The sequence below is a fragment of the Malus domestica genome, chromosome 09 (assembly GCF_042453785.1).
Source record: "Malus domestica chromosome 09, GDT2T_hap1".
Taxonomy (NCBI): domain Eukaryota; kingdom Viridiplantae; phylum Streptophyta; class Magnoliopsida; order Rosales; family Rosaceae; genus Malus; species Malus domestica.
The window spans coordinates 11,047,504-11,062,486 of record NC_091669.1 but is presented as its reverse complement, the minus strand read 5'-3'; the positions used below and the strand labels follow the sequence as shown (position 1 = coordinate 11,062,486).

At 34.5% G+C, this 14,983-nt stretch overlaps 2 long non-coding RNA genes across 3 annotated transcripts; both read left to right on the top strand.

Moving 5' to 3' along the window:
- Positions 1 to 9,714: 9,714 nt before the first annotated feature.
- Positions 9,715 to 10,790, top strand: LOC139188262 (uncharacterized). The gene is made up of 2 exons (XR_011571594.1): positions 9,715 to 10,284; positions 10,619 to 10,790. It is a non-coding gene; the product is annotated as an uncharacterized lncRNA (long non-coding RNA).
- Positions 10,791 to 12,661: 1,871 nt separating this feature from the next.
- Positions 12,662 to 14,817, top strand: LOC114826744 (uncharacterized). 2 transcript variants are annotated; one of them, XR_003775790.2, is made up of 3 exons: positions 12,662 to 12,972; positions 13,181 to 13,244; positions 14,666 to 14,817. It is a non-coding gene; the product is annotated as an uncharacterized lncRNA (long non-coding RNA). The 2 variants fall into 2 exon arrangements; XR_003775791.2 differs by having other exon boundaries at positions 12,662 to 13,074.
- The last annotated feature ends 166 nt before the right edge of the window (positions 14,818 to 14,983 follow it).

The following is a 14,983-nucleotide window of genomic DNA, read 5'->3' as shown; positions in this document are numbered from 1 at the left end:
TATAATTAAATGCATTATTATCATTAATAGTATAAATCATGGGTGATGTTATTCACACACATCTATTTTTGCTTCACACACCTACTCTTAATATTTAATCGTCAGATCAAATGAATTAAAAATGATCAATAAACAAAAATTAATAAGGGTGTGGACTCAACACTACCCCAAATTATATGCTTATCAATTATTATTAATATAAATATTTTCTTGAAAATATAAATTTAATATATACTTAAGTTGAAAATTCACTGAAACACTATTCATAAAACAGTGGTTAACTGATTTTACCCTCCCAACTTTACACTAATTTTGATTATATCGTGATACACCCATTAGATATATATGTACTGTATTTATTTTGGGAATTATTATTAGCATTTCAAAAATCTCATTCGACACTCTCAACTTTCTATATTATAAAGGAAAAATACATTTACGAAGAGTGTAGAATGAGATTTTTGAAGTGCCAATAACACTTCCTTTTATTTTATATTCTTTTTCTTGATTCTCCCTTCTCTCTCTTCCTCTCACTCCTCTCCCCGCGACCCAGCTGGGACGACGACCAAACCAACAAAAAAAGAACCCTCTCCTTGCCGGTATGTAACGAGGCATGCGACGAGTGATTTTGGTTTCTGAGATGAAAGGGAGAGGATTGGTGTTTTTGGTTCCTCTCTAAAATTCTCTATCTCTCTCATTCGAAAATTCCTCGCCGTTGGGCAGTCAATATGAAAATATATGGTGGGATTTTGAGAAATTGAGGGTTTTTCCTAATCTAAGTTTGGTTTGTGCGTTCTGCTGAGTTTGATTTTGAATTTCACAGATGTAAATAAACGGCTGAATAATCAGGGAGATTTTGTGAGGAAATAGAGATGAAATGTCTCAGACCAATAAAAGGATGGATTATGATAAAAAAAATTATTAAAAAAAGACTGAAAAACAATATGCCATAAAAGGTGGATTAGGATGAAAAAGACTGAAAAACAAAGCTTGCTGCTGATGCAGAGTCATTTTATTTTTCGAACTAAGGGAGGTATTTAGTATGTCGTAAAAGGCCAAAGCCTTTGCTTTAATTTTTAAATCAATTAGGGTAATGCTAAGAAGATAAATTTGTAAATTAAATTTTGTAAATTAAGTAATATGAAAATTGATGATTGGATTTGGATTATGACTTAAGCGACGATAAATGTGCTCATTTCTATTGGTGACACATAATTTAGTTTGCAAATTTTGTTTATAAATTTAGTCTCTCTAGCATTACCAAATCAACAAATATGCTTATGTATAGAACCATGAACATGTATAGAAAATGTTAATATTGATTTTGGTTTTTTATTTATTTATTTATTTATAAGTATTCATGTCTTCTCCTAAATTCCTAATTCATTCATTTGACCCTTTTAATCTTCTTCTTTTTTTTTTTTTGGTTATTTGATAATTATTCAGATGAAATTTGTGATTAAGTTTTATTGGAAATTTTTATTTAATTTGATCTGTGATTTTGTAAGTTAAGACTTCGTTGTTGTTGTATGCAGGGGCGTTCAAAGTAAAGAGGGGTATGCACATATTAGCTTATGTATCACAATCTGATTGTTTATAGATTTTGTATGATTTTTAATAGGACTATCTACTAAATCTTTTGTATGTAAATAGTAATATACAAAATTTTATATTGTTTTCAATCCCGCAACATTGCGCAGAGGCATTGTTTGCTAGTATTATCTTATTTATTATATGCATTATATTAGTAACTAAATAGCAAATTTTTAATAAAAACGAGATTAAATAGACTACTATTATAGTAGTGTGTGTGCGAAATTTTTTATTTTTGTTTTTAAAATTGAAGGAGAGAGAGGAAGCAAGTGAAAGAGAATGTGATAGTGAGGAGAGAGATAGAGAGGGAGGGAGGTTTTTTTTTTTTTTTTTATTCTTTTTAAATTAGAGATGTTAAACTCACCCATATGTGATATAAATACATAATGTTATAATCGGGAAAACCGTTATCCGACGGGAAATTCGTTAACCGACGTGTTTGATTACCAAAAAAATCCATCTAAAGATTCTACGGTTTTGAGTTCATCGAAAATAAACGAGTTTGTGTATAGGAATATTATATTCAAACCCAAATTTCAATCCATCTATCCTGTCGACAATTTGTTGGTTGCTGGTTGTCGACCTCTTGTACAATGAAAGAAACACTACAGAGCCTAGAGGTCTTACCGTAAGGAGAATCTTGAGTGAACACTTTGATACGTACGATAACTTAATGTTATAACACGTTATTGGTTATTGATTATTGATATGTTGTTTATACCATTGGTATTATTGATTCTTTGATTACATAGATGTTAATATTTTTGTTAATAACAGTTTAGGAGTAAGTAAATGATGATAAGGCAACATTTTATTTGATGGTCGAACAAGACATGTCACTGTCTAACCAAAATTTTCTTTTAAGTGTAAACCATATATCATTGAGGTCAAAAGAATTATGGGAAGATTTTTCACGTTGTATGGCCAACCTTAATGTCGATCAATAAGAACTTCGACAAAATAATTTGATTACCTATAGTAATATAGTGCATTTTTGAGGACCATTTGGTAAGCGTAGGACCAATATTTTCTGGGGGGTAACAATTGGTCAACTGGTCTTCCCCTTTTGTTTCTTTCTTGAGCATGTGCAATTTGATAAAGAGTGATGTTAGATACCAAAGACAAACCAAAGCACATGATATCTTTTTAGAACTTCGACAAAATAACGATAACTGAGCTAGCTGGACAAGCACTATATAAAGTACGTGGCGTTCTCAGTGGCTTGATCGTGATTCCAGTTATAAGGTGATTTATGACACAGTATGCATAATGTTCATGGATCATGTGTATTATGTACTTTTATTTATATTTTTTATTTATGTAGAATCTCATGATTTGAAACAGATAAACTAACACAATATATCCTTTAAGACAATATGTAAATTTTTTTTATAACAATTACATGGCGAGACGATTTTGAATTTGCTTATTAGTTTTGTATGTGTGACATTAGAATGATGATTTAAAGAACAAATAGTTTGGATCATGACCGAAGACATTGTGATGTAGATTGCTTAGCACTCGAACACTATCAATGTGTGTGTGTGTGTGTGTGTCCAAGTCGTTACTTGAATATGCAGTTCTATATATGTAAATCAAGTTCCTAATAAATCATGCATGAACATGTTTAATATACAGTCATGATTGGCCTGCGGCCTGCTTGATTCGCAGAACATGCATGTGTGGTACATATGATTTCGTAGATTGTATTTAAATGCTATTGATTACATATGGTTGTCAATAAAAGGAACAAAGATATCAAATGTACAAATAGAAATAACTTGCAGATACTCCAGGTTGTCTGGACGTGCATGAGGAAAGAGCTCGAGGGAGTGTGCATGGATTGCTGATTCCATGCGTGGAATGTGCAGTGCAGCCACCTTCCATGAGTTGAGCTCACGTACGTGTGGTCCCTCACCCTCACTCTGCCTTTTAGGCAAAATGTGTGGAGCTAAAGCTTAATGTATATATTGACCAATGTATGTGTGTGTGTGTGTCTATATATATATATATATATATATAGTATTGCAGACCTCCCTTCCTCTCCTTTTCAGTACTCATGGTGCATATTCTCCGACTTATCTGTCTACCTCATCACACATCATCTTTTTTACAGTTTGTGTTTCAAATGAATTGAAAGGAAAAAGTATTGGAATAAAAAGTTTCTGAAATAGGCTAAGTTTTCTAGTTCTTTTCTATTAGTGAACCGTCCTCGTGTGTATAGAGATTCAATAATAGAACGTGCAAGCGGATACACACACACACATGACACACCTCCTTGTTCACTCTGAATGTGATTAACAACTAATCTTTCATAATAAACATGTTATAATCTATATCATTCGTTTGTTAAATCACCATTTAGAAATAATTTAGTTATCCATATTAGCAAACAAATAAACAATTTTGATGACAACTTAAGATCTTCATAATGATCTGTCTAATTTTTTAATACATACTAAAACAAGAGAAACTTAGCCATTTCCTTTTCTCTTTTTTTTTCCTCAGTTTTGATGCACATATATGTATATTGTTGATTGAGATTAAAAGGGATTGTTTGGTTCACATATTTTGGAGATTATGAAGTGATATGTTTCCAAACTAAAAGTTTTAGGAGGATAGATTCAAACTTGAGACCTTTTTCAATATTGGGAAGAGAAGTTTTAAAACTCAAACTTAAATTTGGTAAATGCATGATAAAGTGGAGTGATGTTGGACAAAGACATTAATGACGCGTGAACGATACTATATTTTCGAGCAAATAAGAATCTCTCACATACATTTTATCTCGTCTTATCACGTTGTTGAGAGTACATTCCACATTGGAGATGAAGTCTGGCATTAAGTGCTTAATTAGAAGATTTGGGTCTCTTTACTTATTGTCAATTAGTTTTAGAGTTGGATGCTCACATATTCCGACATGGTAGATACTAGGGTGGATGCTCACATATTCCGACATGGTAGATACTAGAGCTAGCTATTCACACGTTAGATCTAAGAGTCATACGTGCTCTCACATCACCCAATATAAAACGAATACGTGGTACTCTCTGTCTCACATGCTAGGCCGTATTGGATGCTCACATTTTAACGTGTATCATGTCCATTTCTATTTTACTAGTCTATAAATAAGGAGGGGGCTTCAGTTTCACGAATTAAATCCATCATTTACTCTTTTTTATTCCAATGGTGATCGTTACCAGCAATAGGAAGCCTGGCTTTCCCAAGATAGGCATGGATGAAGACCAAGTCCCAACTCCCTCTTTCTATACAGAAAGTGATGGGGACGACGATGACGACGACGACGACGACGGAGATGTGGCACCGGCAGCATAGTTACTAGTGTTGTGGATGGGGATCAGTGGCTTAAGGTTTGATATACTTCATCAACTTTGAGTCTTGAGCTGAAGAGAAAAATTTACAAATATAGTAAGAATATCCGCATGCAGTTATGAACATATACTCACGGATCAATATCCTATATTTCATACAACTGTTTGTAAACAAAACAATTCCTTAAATAAACAAAAGGTTCCTCTGTGGCTTATATATTAAGCACCAGAGGTATCTGAGTTAGAAGAAGTACTATTGGTTATCTGTGGTGCTCTTCCCCTATATCATCCTAATAAAGGACAGCTTCTTCTTTACTGATGTGATCATCATGTATACGTTATACGTACTGATGTAATATTGCACTTATATAATTAGTGATATCTACTTAATTATTATGAGTACCTAATAAGATCACTCTCTCTCCCCTCTCTCTCTCTCTCTCTCCATAAGATCTCGATTCGCATTTCTTACACGGAATTGATTTGCATGTAGTTAATAAAGATCTTGATGTACGTAAACTCAATTCTACCCCATCACTTGAACTATACTTATAATGTAATAGATAGGGCTGATTTTCGATACATAGGATTTGATCAGAAACAAGCTTTTCTATTCTAATCCAAAAAAATTCGGGTGCGTTTGTTGCACCGGACTGTCTCGGACTAGACTAGCTTCAGGGACTAAGTTGGACTGGCTTAGACTAGACTAAGCTGGACTAGTTTAGTGAAGCGTTTGGTGCAGTGTCGGACTAAGTCACATACTATATATTTTTTTGCCATTTTTAATTTCTTTTTGCCTTAAAAATTAAACAAAAGTTAATAATTAAATGACAGTGAAGTCTTGGAAATGAATGGACATAAGAAAATTTTCTTTCCCCTTCCTTTACCCTTCCGCGTTTCTCTTTTCCATCATTTTCTCTCCATCGAATAATGCATCAATCTCTTACTTTTCTTGTTTAATTAAGAGAATTTGTTGGTTAACCATTCGCCAAGCCTTCAGAGATTCCAAAAAGAAAGGCAAGCCTTCCAGTAACCAATTGAACCTGTAAATCGATTTACAGAAATTCAAAACAAAAATCAATTGGGTAAATCCCAAAAAAAAAAAAAAAAACCCAAAAACCCAGAACAAAAATCGATTTACTGAGATTGCAAAGCAGTCATGAGGAGCTGACCCGCAAGCCTTCGGCAAAGCCAAAATTAGTAGCTTCAAAGCCATAACCATGGCAATAGCGAAGCAGCAAAAGAGAAGAAGATGGCGAAGATGACCCAGTCGACAAGGTCATCGTCGGAGATGAAGAAGTCGACGAGTTCGTCATCGGAGATGAACCCGAAGCTTATGTTGTCGAAATCGAGGTCGGGGAGTTGATTTGAGAAGGATGAAGAAGTTCTTAGCTAGTCCGATGGTTTTTGGGGGGACACGCTAAGAACGGCTAGTGAGGTTGTTAGTGAAAGTTAGTCCTGGCTAATCTCATTAAAACTAGTCCAGCCAAAAAACAAACACGGGACTGGACTAATCTTTAGTCTAGTCCAGTCCAGTGAACTTTAGTGAGGGGAAACAAACACTATTAAGAGTTTTGAAAATCGGTATGATCTCAGAATTTTTGGAACATATAACAAAATTCCTGCATTTTACATGTTTTTCAAACTTAATTTTGTAGTCATGCAATCCAACGTTTTTCCTTAATTTTTAGTAAGTATTTTTTTATATTTTTCATTACTAATTTGGTCTAATTTGATTATTAGTATCTGTGGTAATAGGATAATTGAAAGATAACTCATTTGGTAAAAAAAAAAAAACTAGGATTTAAGCCTCTGTAGTGAAGTTTGTTACGATTTATGCCTAAAATTAAAAATTCCGTCAACTTTTTGTTAATTATTAGCATGTGAACCACACATATTAGGCTAAAACAGAACTCTCTATTAATTGTTAGCACATGGGGCTGGCTCACGTGCTAATGTTTAACAAAAAGTTGACATAAATTTTTAATTTTGGGCACAAATCCTAATAAACTTTACCATAGGGACTTAAATCCTAGTTTTTTTTTACCACATGGGTTATCCTCTAACTATCCTGTCACCGCGGAGACTATTAATCCAATTAAGCCTATTAATTTTGTAGTATTTAAGTATGTTTATTTTATGAATATATATATATAACTAGGATAATGCTAGGGAGATCAAACTTTTAAACCAAATTTGCAATTGAATAGGAAATAAGCACATAATCAATACTTAAGTAATAATCTAATTATCAACAACCATGTTATTTGGTTTGCAAATTTGATCTTCCTAGCATTACCATAGAACTATGTTTATGAGTGTATAAAACATAAATACATGTATGTTTGTAATATACAGATACAATAGAGCACACCTAGATTTATACTCGTCAAATTCTATTCTTTATTTTGTATATATATGTATATGATTAAATATAAGAAGTAAAAATTAAAGGGAATCCAAAATTAGTTACCATTGAACACGATAAAAATATAAAATTTGACTACAAGATACATGCAACTAGTAAATAACTAAAATTAAAGGGAATCCAAAATTGGGGCTTAAGTTTGAAATTTTCAGAATCACTAGCTAGGTGCATTTTGATTCAATCTAATTTTTTTTCGGAATGATTAGATTTAAGACTTTTTCGATTGAGAAATTACTCAGGTCGAAGTCGGAATTTCCAAACCAAAATGGTCAGCATTATAACAAAAGTTCAATGACTACTAAACCTTCTTATGAAAAGAAAATTGAAACACAAAAATTTCAATCCATAAATTAGGTTTGTGAGGAACGTCTTCTATTAGTATATATCAAATTTCTCATAGTAGGAGCAAGTGGCCCTTTACCACAGTGGTGGAAATGTGTTAAGCCCTTGCATGACGACGTGAGTTCAAACCCCGTTAGTTGTTAATTTAACAAAATTCATCGTTTGACAACAAAAAAAATGGTCATTTTGGTTCCGGTCCTTAATCAACCTAGTTGTTAGAATGAAACCTTATTTGTTTAAATAGTTTGATCAAGGTCCCTAGCATCATTTAAGGGATTTAACTAATGCTTTTATGCATTCAATATCCCACAAATTATGAAATTTAAACAAATCCAAATAATAATGTTGCAATAACAATTACTTAAAAATCAATAATAGAATAATTTATTCTCACATAGTTCTAGCAAGAAAAAAATACCCACGTACTTATTAATATAGTGCAAGAAATAACTATTGATATATTTTAAAACATAAAATAAATACATATAATTAGCATGGTATACGTTCACAAAAAAAATATTGGTACAAATTAAATTAAAAATATGGGTACATATTAAAATTCAAAACTATGGGTACAAATTAAATTGAAAATCTGGGTACATATTAAACTTCAAAATTATGGGTACAAACTAAAACTAAAAAGAATATTGGTATAAATTTAAAAAAATGATACAAATTATAAATAGAAATATAAGAAGAAAAAAAACACTAAAAAGATTAATTTTTCATTTTTAAATTGACATATAATGACTTGGAAATAATTTAATATTCAAATAATGACATAAAGAAAAGTCAGGGACCTTGACCAAAAATGAAAATAGGAATAAGATTTCAATTAATGAGAAGGAGAAATGAGGGATGAAAACCTAATTTATCCAAAAAAAAATTTCTCATAGTAGGATGTTTCTTCTTTCCAAGAGGATGAACATCGGGCCAAGAAAATCGTACTTTTAATCAATTTTATACTACTTTAATCTCATTTATTGAAGCTATCAAGAAAAAAAAATTATTTATTGAAAGGTTGAATCCTTGTATGGCTACGTGGGTTCAAACCTCGTCGTTAGCTAATCTAACAAAATATATCGTTTGACAAAAAAATAAGCTGATTTTTTTTGTTATTGAACATATTGATTATTTAGGATATAAAATCACCCTTAGAGCTTCAATTTCAGATTTAATTGTTTGGCTTTGCACCCAATATTTGAGACTTAAACCCTAAAATCCAATCACTTAACCGATATAATAGCTCGTTTGGAAATGTTTTTCAAATGACTAAACGCTTTTGGTGAAAGTAATTTTGGGTTCCAAAAGCACTTGAAGTTTCACTTGCATTTTTAATAAGAATTAGTTTCAAAAGCACTTTCATTAAAAACGTTTTTGATCATTTTAAAATGAATTCCAAACATACAATAAGACTAGCATCTTAATTTAAGCTATAACATGTATGGATGTTGATTCTACACCCTAAAACATAACAACGCTAAAAAATAGGACCAAATCTGTATAGACGAGCCATTTTCCTTTTCTTTTAAAACGTAGCTGAGTCACTTAATGTAAAACTATATTCTAATGTGACTAGATTGGATGGCGCAAACTGTGGATTTCCCGTTTGCTGTGCAGTAGCTTTTCCGTTGTAGAAATTGATTAGAAATGAGATTTTTTTCAGCAAGTTCCGTGTTCGATGACATGGAGGTGACAATAGTCCCTCAGAGCGTGGATGGACTGTTGATTCCACGTATGGAATGTGCAGTGCAGACACTTGCCATGAGCTTAGCCAACGTGTAAAAACCAACACCCCACTAAGACAAATGAATGGAGGGAGCCCAACCATGTCATCACTCTCTCCCTTGGGCGCCAAATTACCAGCCAAGGGTACATGATTTTTGCATCCATCAAGATCAGTAAAAAGTAGAGAGATTGCAGAACGCACCATAAGAAAATATCAGGTCTCTGTCAGAGAGATATGGTATTATTCCTTTGTTTCCTTAATATAAATATACAAGCAGAGATGTATACTATATACTGTACTACTGCAGTCTCCAGCATAAAATATAAAGGTCTACCTGCAGTACATGACTTATTTAGTTTCTTGGTCATTTTCTTAGGTAAGCAGTTCCATTGTTGGTCATTAAGCGATTTAATATTTATTTATAAACACAGACACACACATATATAAATATATATCATTTGCTATGGCGACTTGGAATTCTTCCAAGTTGGTTGTTAAGGAGGACCTGATGAAGACTCAGCTCTATGTTTACAAAAAGAATAATTGGGATGACGACGACGATGACGACGATGATGCAGGAGCTGTTGCCCCAGCCGCATAGTTAAATGTATGCATTGAGAAAGCTTGAGGCACTTCCTCAAGATTGTGAGCTTGGCAACGATGGGGTACAGGATGGTGTGGTACTTCTACTTTTTCTCAACAGGTGGTTGAGCAATGCTCGGTTTTGGCAATTGGCCCGTGCCAGTTCTCAAAGATATATCGTTTTGTTTGATTGGGAAGGTTTCATATATATAGTATTGCAACAAACATTCAATAGAAACAAGTATATAGATTACATCTGCTGTATCTTGCTTTTCCCTGTGACTTAGGGGTGGTTTGGGAGTGAGGTGTTTAAAAAAAAAACACTTATGAAAAAAAGCTGTGAGGGTTTTAGGTGTTTGGTAAACTAAAAAAAATGGCTTATTTTGGAAGCTGCTGTGAGAATAAGCTGAAATCAAAAGAAAAAGCTGAAGCTGCTATTTGCAGCTTTGGAAAACTGGCTTTTTTTCAAAGCACACGGAGCTACAGTGCTCCTTTAATGAAAAGACTCACTACCAAACACTCTACTGATTTATTTCACAGCCGCTCATTCTCACAGCACAGCCGCTTATTCTCACAGTAGTTTTTTCTCAAAGCACAGCAATACCAAACCAGCTCTTAATCTATGATCCGGAGTCGTTACCGAAAAAAAAGAAAAATTATCACCATTTTTTTCAGTTGTAATGTACAAAGGCAAATGAGCTTTAATTTCTTTTGTCATTTAAATGGGGACGCCAGACGCGTATGAATGTATGGTATACTGTTGGAAAGCTCATGCGACACAAAATCTTATTAGCACAAAACCACACAAGAAACCGTACCAAAAGCATCAAAACAGGCATGAAAATCTATGCAAAAACCTAGTTTTCTCAACCTTGCTAGGGTTTTCAAAAGCATCAGAACAGCCATGAAAATCTATGCAAAAACCCAGTTTTCTCAACCTTGCTAGGGTTTTCAGTTTTGTCCCAGACTAGCTTGTTCAGTTCAGATATAGCATGAAAGATCATTAACTAATTTAAAGGATAAGTGCAGAGGCTTATATGCTTGGATATGTTAATTTTTTCTTCTCTAATTAATCTAATCTAAACTTTGCGAGCGATGGATTCAAACTTGATTGTACAAAGAAAGTACAATAGTTTTTGCGGTCTAAATTTCAGGAAGATTTTTGGGCGGTATGGAGTTTCTCTGATCAGTTTCCATTCTCTTCTGCATGGAATGGGCCTCACATAATCACATCTTCCTAGTTTTTCTTTCCAATTTTGTAGTGGAGTTGGCTCAATAATTCTTTGGGCACCTTGAAAATATTTTAGTGGTTTCTGGGCTTGAATTGAGGAGCCTACAGGCTGAAGGGCCCAATTGGTATTCCAAATGGTGTGGGTAAATAAGAGATAATTCAGGACTAATGGATTTGGGCTATAAATAAAAATTGCATTTCAAAACATATTTTTAATACAACAATATATTTAAACTAAAAAATAAGATAATAAATTAGTATTGAACTCGATATTTAAATCTAAAATCTTTTACTTATAAGTGGAAGAATACGACTAAACCATAATACTAAGTAGCAGAAATATAGTACAAAACATTAGAGAAATTTGAAATACATTTTTAACTAAGGCATTACTAAACGTTGGGACGCTCTATCTAATGTTGAATTGCTTTTCTAACCAAGGACATGTTACTAGTGGATTTAGGCTACATGCATAGGACGCACCTCCGCTTGCCAGAAATCGAGCACAAGAGCGATGGGCCGCCCTTCTGGTTCATCGGAAAACTAGCAAGTTTGCTCCTTGTTGATGCGTAGCGATGGCTGCATAGCCTTTTTTAAAAATAAAAAAAAATAATCAGGCCAAAGAGACGTCGTTTTGAACTTGGAAATTTTTGAAATGTAGAACATTAAGATCCTTTGTCTAATGTTGTATTGCATATGTAATCAAAGACTATTTGAGTTTGCATCTAAAATGGCTAAAAGGGATATCTGTTTAAATATTCTTTTTTTTTCCTTTAACTTTTGTTTAAAAGATATAAACACCTAGACTTTTCTGTCAAACATGACCAGAAATGTTAATAATGTCAAGTGCTATTTTGTAACAACCTGTCCCCAAATATTACGGTTTTTATAATTTTTAAATGTGAAATTAAAAAAAATGCCATTCGAGGTAAATGCGTTGACTTTTGTTGACCGTCTTGTCGTGTCACGTAAGATCCGTTTCCTTGGCATATTCTTGTAGTACTCAGTGTTACGAACGCGTGGGCACAAGTGAAATTAAATTTGGAGCTAAAACGAGGATTTTACGGAACTACGAAGTTGAGGGCAAAATGATAATTTGACCATCATCTAGAAGGCTCCAGATTTGATGGAGCAATGAGATGGTGCCACATGTGTGGCCAAGATGGAGGGATGAGAGAAGAAAGTAGGGAGGACGGCCAATTAGAAAGCTGAGAAATGAGAGAAATGAGAAAGGTGAGGAGTAGCCAATTGGACCCTAGACCACCCAACCCGTTTCCAGTTGCGACCCAGTCTCTGACCTGGTGTTCTGCCACTTTTCTGACGCCTTTCAAGGCGTTTTTCTAGCTTTTCACGGCCAACCACCACCTGTAAACATCACCACATAATCCTTCTTATGATTCCCACCTCAAACCCGACAAGTTTTGGCCACATTTCGTGGTGCACAGTACCCACGGGTTTGAAAACCCTTTATCGGTGATCGACCATTTTTGAAGCTTATTCCTTCCAGCACCACCACCACTAAAGGACTTCCTTAAACCCCAGGAACAAGCCCCAAACAAGATCAGGGGCATCGGAGTTCGATTTGAGGACGAATAAATGAATACCCATTTATAGGGTTCCGGCGGATCGAGGGTGATTTGAGGTGTTTTCTGGCCGAATTGGACTTCGGCCCATGTATGAAAGTTGTTCCTTTCATTGAGCTCTACTTGCTTGTAAAAGTTTGGCAATTTTTAGAGTAAGTAAAAAAATTGGGTTTTCGTTCGCCGGAAACCGGGCGTGGCCTTCCGGGCCACCGCCCTGTGGCAGCTCGTGCGATGGCACATGGGGGAAACCCAAGGTGCCTCTTTAGGTTTTTCAACGTGCCAAATCCAAATCCGCCGTCTGTTTTCTCAAATTCTAATGTTTTAGTAGAGTTTTACTAAATGGTTCCTAATTGTGGTTAGGTGCATCGGTGGAAAATGACTCAATCCTCACTAGCTTAAGCGGTTCCTGGGCAACAAAATATCTGTGAGTGGACCCCTTCTTAACTTGCATGGTTTTATAAAATGTTAGGTTTGCATGCATTGCATATTTTATGAAATGAACATGGTTTCTATTATGTCTTGTGAATTCTATATTAATGCTTTTGAAATAATTATGATATATCAAAATTAAGTTTTACTAAAGGATATAAATTATTGGATTCCCGTTTTTTATGGCTTTCAAATATGATTTATTTTACAGATTTATGATTGTGCAATATCATGGATTGATGAGATGAGACTTTGAGTTTTTGAGTTCCGAATTTGAGATGAGATTTTGAGATATGTTTTTGGTACTTATCTAGCGGGTTATCATACAATACATCCACAAAACACGGGTATGTAGACGTCTATGACACAGTTGAGGATATCTATGTATATATTTCTTCTCTGGCGTAACTCAGAGTCATACAACTTCACCTTCGGGTGATGGGGCTTACCATATTTCTTCATTGGCGTAACCCAGTGTCGTACAACTTCACCTTTGGATGATGGACATGTACTACCTTCGGGCGAATGAGGAGTTGATGATATATCCCCAGCTTCACTAGCCCAGGACTAGTGTCGGTGTGTGATGTTATATGTTTCTTATCTGGCATAACCTAGAGTCGTATAACTTCACCCTTGAATGATGAGGCTTACCAGGTTTCTTCACTGGCGTAACCCAGTGTCGTACAACTTCACCTTTGGGTGATGGACATGTACTGCCTTCAGGCAACTATGGGGTTATCATACAATACATCCACAAAACACGGGTATGTAGACGTCTATGACACAGTTGAGGATATCTATGTATATATTTCTTCTCTGGCGTAACTCAGAGTCATACAACTTCACCTTCGGGTGATGGGGCTTACCATATTTCTTCATTGGCGTAACCCAGTGTCGTACAACTTCACCTTTGGATGATGGACATGTACTACCTTCGGGCGAATGAGGAGTTGATGATATATCCCCAGCTTCACTAGCCCAGGACTAGTGTCGGTGTGTGATGTTATATGTTTCTTATCTGGCATAACCTAGAGTCGTATAACTTCACCCTTGAATGATGAGGCTTACCAGGTTTCTTCACTGGCGTAACCCAGTGTCGTACAACTTCACCTTTGGGTGATGGACATGTACTGCCTTCAGGCAACTATGATACCCCTAGAGAGTACAATATTGATAAGATTTATGGATTTTCCTTTGGGCAATGATAGCACTGTTATTGAGCATCGTTTTACTCGTACTTGTTTTACGAATGATGTCATGGCATGCTAGAGATTTCAGAAAACTTACTATATGTAGTATTATATTTGTTTTCAAAATAGGGGGTTAGTATGTTCATGAAGGAAATGGTTTTTCTTATTATTAATACTATTATTATAAACTTTGGTCCACTCACTATTTTGGTTTTGCGCCCCTCAGGATTTAGATTCGAGGCACACGATCCCGACGTCAGGGCACTTCCGCTTAGGCATCTTTGAGTCTCCTTTGTGTAGTACACATTCCTCGGTTCGTACCTTTCTATAATATTTCTTTCACTTTATTCTTGGTTAGTTGTATGCTCTAAACACGTTCCTGCACTAGTATTTCTCTTTCTAATTACATATTTTATTTGTATGCATGTTTTTAATGGCTTCGTCACCCCCGAGTGTCGACCAGCACGAATTATTAATTTATATATTAAGTGAGACCTATATGAATTTTTTATAATATATTATCTTAAAACTTTAGCCATCTATT